Below are 10,174 nucleotides of genomic sequence, written 5' to 3' on the forward strand. Positions count from 1 at the left end.
TGTACGATCCATTAGGTTCCATTCAGCGAGGTAGTGGGCGATTGTTACTCTTAATGATCGATTGTGAATTGAAACCACATTTCAATTCTCCCTTAAAATTAGTGTTTGCTAATCATTAGGGCTTCCACAAACCATGAGTGACACCTAGTAGTATGTCATGGTTACCCAAGCTAAGTAGAATTGGTTGGAGAACCTATCCAGTTACAACTACAATGCAATACGGTCATTCTCTAATACAATACTCTTAATCACATTGTTTAAGTGATAGTTTGTTTCATGTCTACTATCCAATGTGATACTTCTCTATATGATTCAATTGAACATGATTTGGAACAAACTTCCTAAGTCATATTCATATGCTTTGGCCAAAGACTCCCGAATCATATCTTAGAGTATTCTCCTTCCACCATGGAAGGTTAGAGATCCCTTGTTGTACATTCATATGCCTACATGACTAGATAGCTTGATCCCAACAATGCCGTGGACACTCCAATGGAATGCCATTTAACATGATCAAAGATCAAGGACCTAACCATTAGACATCTATGATGCCTCAGGTCAAAGGACTACTTTGCATATTCCAACTATCGAGTTCTTACATGACATGTATGTTTGAACTCTCTTTTGATCGTTGTTCAGTGTACTCGATTACTCTTTCGAGCACCTATGTGTTTGTCTTAGTGTCCAACACTAAATGACTTGAGACTTGTCATACTCGCGCTTGAGTCGACATAACACATACTAACCTTAGCGGATTGTCAATGCCTAATTGGCAATCCTATGGCTAGGAACGTTTTAGGAATGAACATAAGAGAAAGGTCTCGTTAATCTAATTTACTTAAATCACTTATCTCTTAGATCAAATACATTCCTTGGATTCCCTTATTGCTTAAACACAAGATACAATAAATAGTGATTAACAATAAGCTTTGCCCTTCATTAAACATATAAAAGTTTAATACATTAAGTATTCCAAAAGCTATTACATCAAATGAGTGGCTTTGTGGGCATACTTCCAACATAAGCTCCCTTGTACACGAAATGGATTTGATGGTGTTTGAGTGATTGTAGATCGACTTACCAAGTCAGCGCACTTCATTCCAGTGAGGGAAAAGTATCCTCTGAATAAATTGGCTAAGTTGTTCATCACGAAGATTGTGAAGTATCATGGAGTTCCAGTGAATATTATTTCTGATCGAGATCCAAGATTTACTTCTAAGTTTTGGGTAGCTTTTCAGGAAGCTCTTGGTACAAAATTGCTTTAAAGCACTGCTTATCATCCTCAAACCGATGGACAATCAGAAAGGACTATTCAGACGTTGGAGGATATGTTGAGATCTTCAGTGTTACAGTTTGGTGATTCTTGGCATGACTGCCTAGACCTGATGGAATTTGCCTACAATAATAGTTTTCATTCGAGCATTGGTATGTCACCATTTGAGGCGCTTTATGGTAGAGCTTGTCGTACGCCATTGTGTTGGTCAGAGGTTGGCGAAAGAGTGTTAGAAGGCCCAGAGATTGTGGATGAGACTACTCAAAATATTCAGGTGATTAAGTCTAACCTGAAAGCAGCCCAGGATCGACAAAAGAGTTTAGCAGATAGACATGCTACTGATCGAGTTTATGATGTGGGTAATTTGGTATTCTTGAAATTGTCACCTTGGAGAGGTGTAGTGAGATTTGGAAAGAAAGGCAAATTAAGTCCTAGGTACATAGGACCTTATGATATCATTGAGAGGGTCGATGAAGTTGCTTACAGGTTGGAGTTACCTCCGGAGTTATCTAAGATACATAATGTGTTTCATGTCTCGATGCTTCGACATTATGTCTTTGATCCTTTACATGTGATTCCTCCTCAAACTTTAGAGATTAATCCGGATTTGACGTATGATGAGGAACCAGTGACTATCTTGGATTGGAAAGACAAGGTTCTAAGGAATAAGACAGTGAGCTTGGTGAAAGTATTGTGGAGGAACCATTCAATAGAAGAAGCTACTTAGGAAACCGAAGATCGAATAAGAGAGATGTATCCAAGGTTATTTTATGGGTACTAAGCGGATTGGTTGGTCATATGAATTTCGGGGATGAAATTCTATAAGGAGGGGAGATTGTCACAGCCCGTTCTAGGATTCTATATCAGGGACGTGAAATGATGGAAGTACCCTTGACGGGTATTAAGGTATTTAAGCTACATTTTCTTGTGTTATGCTTGAACTTAAATGAAAGAAATTTCATGGTTTTTTGTTTTGCTGGCCAAATTAAGGAGATGAAAAAGATCCTATTATTTTCCTTTCTTGTTTGTCACATATGTTGGCTGGCGTATTGTCCATGTGTGATATGTTTTTATCATAAAATTTTTATGTAGTATGACAAATTAAGAGAAAGGTAGATCATTTGTCTCACATAGGATTCTTCCTTATTCTTTTCATCAGCATGTGACTAGCACAAGCAAGGGCTGATCTACTTTTCATTCAAACCGACAGAAGAAAGGCAATGCAAGTCCATCTTTAATCCAACTTTTCTGGAGCTCCAGTCGCCGACACTCTAGCAGCAGAGGAAGAGATTTTAATCAAGCAAGGATCAAAGAAAGGAAGATGGAGAATCAATCTCTTAATTTCATCTTCGAGTCAGGGGTCTTCACCAATAGTATAAATATGAGAATTTGGATGCTGAGTCTTTTCAGTTGGTGTGGGTATTTGATCACTCTCAGAATTAGAGGATATCCATTTGGGAAAATACGATTACCGTTTTAAAACAATCAGGGAATCGAAGAGGGCAATATGAAGGCTATGTCTGCAGCGATTAGGCACAAGGTAATAAATCAGTGATTAAGTATTTGTCGGTTACGGGAAGTAAATGAATCTGAGAAAGGAAGAGAAAGGAAGAAAAAGGAGCGGTTGCTGGGCATTAATTTGGCAATATTAAGCAGATCATTAAGAAGAAAAGGAGAAGCAGAGACAAAAAAAAAAAAGAGAAAGCAGTGGCAAAGCACGAGGATTTCAGGCTTTTCTAAACTTAGTTTTTTTTTTCTTTTAATTTTATTATGTATTCAATCATATTTCCAGTTATGTTTCGGAACTAATTTTCCTTAGCTAGGGCTACGATGTAGCCATGAATATGAATGCTTAATTTCTGAAGTGAATTATTTCAAGTTTTCAATTTCATTAAGTATCGTTTGCTGTGTTTATATTCTTGGTTTTAGTCTTGGTGATTAGTTACCATCTTGACTTTTACTTGGTAAATTTGATGCAAGTTGTGCAGATGCCATGTTTTCAACTTGAGTGATAGCTTTTTGCAAATAGATACCATGAATTGCCTAGTAGTAGATGCCATACTCTAGGATTTGTGTAGTCTTTATATAAATTTCCATTGATCGTAATGAGTTGCATTATGTTAAACTATTCCAAATGCCATGGATGGTTGCATATTGGGATATATGTAATAGTCTAGATGCCATAGATATTACATATGCTAGGGAAATTTGACTTTCAAATGAGATTGAGTACTTGTTAATAATTCACTGCAGAAAATAAGTTGAATTGGTTATGGTGAGTCGGAGGCTCTGGTGTTTTGCTCGACTGAATTACAATTTGTGTTCTTGGCTGCCACTTTTTGCATTGTGATCAAACTTTCTTGTTTTTATTTGTTTTACTATTAGTTTCACTTCTCAAAACCATTTTTCATCAGTCTTTGCTAGTTTCACTTCGTTGCAATTGGATTTAAGTTAGTTGATAAGAATTAAATCATTTTCTAAGGGACGATATTAAGTGCTTGCTTTCTATACTATCAAACGATTCGTACACTTGCGAGCATAAAATTTGGAACTAAGTTGGACTAATTTCGGTTAGTTTAAATTTCGCAACATAAACCCTTCACAATTAATGAGAACTTCTCTACTCCGTGGACGTAGCCAATCTGGGTGAACCACGTACATCTTGTGTTTGCTTCCCTGTGTCTGTCCATTTACATACTTATCTGCACTATGACCGGAGCATCCTAGCGAAGGTCACAAACTTGACACTTTCTGTTGTACCAAAGTCCTCATTGATTTTGTGCATCAACATTTGGCGCCGTTTGTGGGAACGACACTTATTCCCATTCTCTTTAGCTTTGTCAAGCTGGTTTCCACCATTCGTACACTCTCTTTTAACCAGGCATCCCTCTCCAACATGGGGAGCGAAGGAAGCCACAACACACAGAATGACACCTCTCTTGTACCTAGTGCGAAGCAACGAAAGAAGGAAAGAAAGAGGGTTGCTCTTCAAGCTAAAGTTGATGAGCTAGAAGCTTAGAACAACAAGATATCAATGAAGAATGAGGCCCTCCAAGAGCAGTATGAGAAGCTCTTTGAGACGCTCAGCGAAACTAGGTGTACTCAAACACGCGAGCTCGTTGCCCCTATGGACATCAACCATCATCTAGGTGCCCCCCAACACGGAGGGTCACCTTCCTTCGACATGGGTATCCCTGATGAGGAGCGAGCTAATCATCAAAACATTAATCAACATGAGACCTCTCTCAACCCAGCTGCTTCGACCCGAAGCAGGAGAAATGGAGGAAGACACCTCCTTGCAGAAGGGTTGGAAGGATCGAAAGCCGTTTATCGTGACTGTCGAGACTTCCTAAAGCAACGTCGAGAGAATCCTCTCCACATATGCTCGAAGATCAATGACCCAAGGGTTTCTGAAAGACTTGGTCCCCTTCCACGACCCAGGTTAGCTGCCAATCTAGGGAAGGAACGACAACTCCCAGAAGAACATGAAGGTACATGGGACTCTGAGGTATTTCGACAGACTCACCCTATAAGTCAGTATGGTGAGTCCAAGGAAAAATCACACGCCCTTGCTCAAACTTTCCTACTTCCAAGAGGCGATGGAAACTTATGAAAGAAAATCCCAGTGGTACATGACTCTACTCAGGACCCCCTTGTCCTACAGCTCCTTGAGGAAGTAAACAAGTTGAAGGCAGAACGTCAGGCCGGGATACCTGATTGGAACCAACCCAGGCCTAGCCCTCTCACAAGGAGGATCATCGACACCCCTCTTCAGCGAAGACAAAACAAAAGCTTGGTTTACAACTCTATACTGGAAGGGAGAACCCAATTGAACACCTTAATCTCTTTGAGTCCACCATGGCATATCAGATACACACCGATGAAAGGCGATGTCTTATCTTCCCCTTTACCCTCTCTAGCGAAGCTCTAAAATGGTATAGTCGTCTTCCACCTGAGACAGTAGACTCATTTGAGGAACTGAGGAAACTGTTTGTCTCTCAACACATCTTCCAGACCGATCGCTTGCATTATATAGATGACTTGTACACTATTAACTAGAAGCCGGACGAGTCACTACGAGAGTATGCCAGTCGTTTCAGCCATGAGTATTCTCATTGTGTTGAGGCAGACGACAAGACTGCCCTCAAAGCCTTCACGGCAGGGCTACGTGACTGTTTTTTAAGTACATGATCAATGCCAACACTTGGAAGACTTACTTTGAGGTGATGGCACAGGCTTACAACCATGCCTCCGCCGAGGCAAGGACATATCAAGGGAAACCCCCCCACAGCCACCCCTTATCAGCAAGTAAGGAGTGGAAGCCAGATTTAACCAAATGAGAAGACCTCGACCTTCCAAACGGCAGCGGTGCCTCCCTCTGCCTTACTAATACTTTGCCAAGTCAACAGACATATCAATCTCAGGGCAAAAGGAAAGATTTCCATCCTTACTAGTCTCATTTTAGTAAAAAGAGTAAGGGACACTACCGCGATAACCAAGGGTATCACCATGATAATTCCCGGCCCCAGGCAATCAACATAGTAGGTCAAGCACGTGTTAGGACAGCCCCTACCCCGAGGTATGAGGCATACACACCTTTGAATGCCACATGCGTGGCCATTTACCCCAGCATAGCACACCTAATACCGCAGCCAAAGCTGAGGCACCCAGATTACAAGCCCACGAAGAACACGGGAATGTTTTACTGCTACCACGAGCATAACGGCTATGACGGCAAGAAGTGTATCACCCTTCGTGATCATATTGAAGCTTTGGCACGTGAAGGAAAAATTGATCAATTCCTCCTTCACCCTCCAAGGGGTAACCGTAACCAACGCCAAGTGAATGTGATATATTCCATAAGTGGTGGCACACCCATATCTAAATCATCCAACAGGGCCATGAAAAATAGCGAACGAGCTTTAAGGTCTGGCCACCAAGTGTTTCACGTGAAAGACATCAGAGGAGTTAAGTATCAAAAGCCTAACTGGGATCCAATATGTTTCTACCCTGAGGAAGAAAGGGGTATCATCTACCCTCACAACGACCCACTGATCGTGGAAGCTCACATAGCCAACTTTGAAGTACGACGAATCCTGGTAGACATGAGGGCACTTAATGTAGCTAAACACTTGCTCGATCAATATCATGTTTGCTGAAGCTTTCAGGGCACTTAATGTAGCTAAACATTTGCTCGATCGCTCGATTTCCCCTTTGATAAGCTTCTCCGGTGATATCGTGCAACCTTTGGGGAGCATACACTTACCTTTCACCATTGGTACAGGCCCTTACACAGCTACCATTACCACTAACTTCCTGGTGGTTGATTGCCTAACGGCATACAATGTCATATTCGGACGCATAGGCATCAACGATCTCAAGGCCATGGTATCCACACATATGTTGTTGATGAAATTTACAACCCCCTATGGCAATGGTTACATTAGAGGATATCAACTTAGTGCACGATCATGTTACAACACTTCGGTCAAGCAACAACACCTACCTGTGCCCAAGGAAACCCTTTCTATACATGACCAAGTCATAAAGACCAACCCAGACGAAGCTAACTTGGATCTTCATGGTGGCAACAATCAACCCGACGATTCTTGAGATGACTCTTTCACCCAGCAAGCACAACCCGCTGAAGATTTGAAGAATGTCTTTATCTCAAAAGATTATCCGGATCGCATGGTGAAGATTGGCAGCACCTTGTCACCACCCATTCGATTGGCATTGATCTCTTTTTTGCAAGAAAACATTAAGGTCTTCGCTTGGTCATACAAGGACATGCCAGGCATCTCTCCCGATATCATCTGTCATCGCTTAAATATTGACCCCAAGACCAAGCCGGTGAGACAGAAGCAAAGATCTTATAACGCTGAACGGTATGAGGCAACGAAGGCAGAAGTTGAAAAACTCAAAGGCATAAGCTTCGTCCGTGAAATCAATTATCCAACGTGGGTAGCAAATGTTGTCCTTGTTAAGAAAAATCCGACCAAGGAAAGTCTCCAGCTCCAAAAGGTCTTGTGGAGAATGTGTGTCGATTACACTGACCTAAACAAAGGATGCCCGAAGGATAGCTTTCCTCTTCCTCTCATAGACAGACATATAGATTTTATGGCAGGGTGTGAACTTCTGAACTTCATGGATGCTTACTCAGGATACAACCAAATCCTCATGAACCCTCCAGACCAAGAACACACGGCCTTCATTACTGACAGGGGACTATATTGCTATAAAGTCATTCCCTTCGGCCTAAAGAATGCAGAAGCAACTTATCAGAGACTGGTTAATTCAATGTTCACCAAACAGATTGGGAAAAGCATGGAAGTTTACGTTGATGATATGCTAGTCAAGAGCAAACATGCTGACCAACACATCACCAACCTATCTGAAACTTTCACCATTCTGAAGAGGTATCGAATGAGGTTGAACCCCAACAAATGTGCCTTCGGCATAGGCTCTAGCAAATTCTTAGGCTGCATGATAAACTAACAAGGCATTGAGGCTAATCCCGAGAAGATCAAAGCAATCCTTGACATGAAGGAACCGGTAACTTCAAAAGACATCCAAAGCCTTACTGGCAAGGTGGCAGCCTTAACTAGTTCATCTCTAAGGCCATAGACAGATGTGCTCCTTTCTTCAAAGCACTTAAGGGAAGTAAGAAGTACATTACATGGACTGATGAATGTGCTGGGGCATTCAAGAACCTCAAAGACTACATAAGTAAAGCCCCTCTGCTTTCTAAACTTGAGGTTGGTGACACTCTCATTATCTATCTGTCGGTATCGGCTTCAGCAATAAGTTCCGTTCTCATTCGAAATGATGGTAATGTCGAACAACCTGTCTACTACGCTAGCAAGGCCTTACAAGATACAGAGACACGATACTCTAACATTGAGAAATTGGCTCTAGCATTGGTCATGTCTGCTCGAAAACTTCGCCCTTACTTCCAAGCACACTTCATCATCGTGCTTACCAATCATCCTCTTCGACAGATACTTCAAAGTCCTAACACTTCGGGGCGAATGATCAATTGGGTGATAGCATTGGGTGAGTTTGACATCTCCTACCAACCAAAGCCAGCTGAGAAGGGCCAAGCAGTGGCAGACTTCATCGTCGACTTCACATATCTTGCTGACATTGTTTATACGCCTAAAGAAGTGGTTTCATTACCCTCAGAAGCTTAAAAAATAGAACCAACAGCCCCAGCATGGTGTTTATATGTTGATGGCTTGTCCAACCAACCGGGTTGTGGAGCAAGACTAATCCTTACGACCCCTTACAAAATGGCGATGGAGTATGCTTTTTGTTTCAAATTCAAGGTGTCGAATAATGATGGCCAATATGAAGCCCTCCTAGTAGGCTTACGTTTGGCCAAACACCTTGAGGTTAAACGAATTGATATCTTCTCTTCAGTGACTCCCAATTGGTGGTTAACCAAGTCACTAACAACTTTTACGCTAAGGATAGCTCTATGGCAGAATATCTGGCACAAACACAATTGTTGCTCCAGCACTTCCACTACCAGATCACCTAAATTCCTCGAGCGGCAAACAGTCATGCAGATGCTTTGGCTGGCCTCGCCTCAGCGGTGGAAGACAAGATTGGGAGAAAAATTCAGGTCGAATTGTTGGCAGCACCAAGCACCATGGTTGCGGAAGTGTGCAACTTACAACATTGAGATAGTTGGATTACCCTGATTTATAGATTCCTTGCTCATGGCACCCTTTCAAATGACAAAGTCCAAGCTAAGCAGATTCGATACAAGGCTACCCGTTACTTGATCATTAATGACCAACTTTACAAACGGGGTTTTAACCTACCATACCTAAGATGCCTTACGCCCGCAGAGGCGGAAACTGTCATTCGGGAAATACATGAAAGAGTCTGCGGAGATCATGCTGGATCTCGATCCCTAGCACACAAGGCTTTTCGCCAAGAATATTACTGGCCAACACTCCACCAAGATGCCATCAGAATATCCTGCTCATGTGATAAGTGTCAACGCTATGCAACTATTCTTCACTCCCCTTCTGAGCCGTTCACTCCTATGATCAGCCCTTGGCCCTTCGCCCAATGGGGACTTGATTTGGTCGGCCCAATGTCTGTAGAGAAGGGCAAGGTCTGCTATGGAATCGTTGCAGTTGACTACTTCGTAAAATGGGTCGAAGTAGAAACCTTAGTAACTTTTACTGAGGCAAAAATAGAAGATTTTGTATGGAAGAACATCCTTTGCAGATTCGGCATACCCAATGCGATAATCACTGACAACGGGCGACAGTTCGACAACAATAAGTTCAGGATGTTCTGCTCTAAGTTCAACATCAACTTATGTTTTGCCTCCCCATCTCATCCCTAGTCTAATGGACAAGTTGAAGCCATCAACAAAATAATCAAGCGAACTTTGAAAACCAGCTTAGACAAGGCTAAAGGTTGTTGGCCAGAATTTGTGCCCCAAGTTCTTTGGTCATACTGTACTTCGTATCGGACATCAATAGGAGAAACTCCATTCTCACTTGCCTTTCATACAGAGGCAGTTGTCCCAGTTGAGCTTAAGCAAGCAACGTTCCGAGTCCAGAACTACGTGTAAAGCGAAAATGACAAGCAACTTACCCTCAACTTAGATCTAGTCGAGGAACACAGAAACTAGGCTCACTTAAGGAATGTTGCCTACAAGCAGCGCATTTCTAACTACTATGACTCAAGGGTCAAACCTCGTTCTTTCAAAGTGAGGGACTGGGTATTGAAGAAAATATTACTCTGCGATAGAGTCCCAAGTGAAGGAACACTTAGTCCAAACTGGGATGGACCGTTTGAAGTTGTTGGCATCAGTCGCCCTGGCTCCTACAAGCTTAGAAGCTCTGATGGCAAGACCCTTGGCCATCCATGGAATGC

Source organism: Malus domestica, chromosome 06, assembly GCF_042453785.1.
Source record: "Malus domestica chromosome 06, GDT2T_hap1".
Taxonomy (NCBI): domain Eukaryota; kingdom Viridiplantae; phylum Streptophyta; class Magnoliopsida; order Rosales; family Rosaceae; genus Malus; species Malus domestica.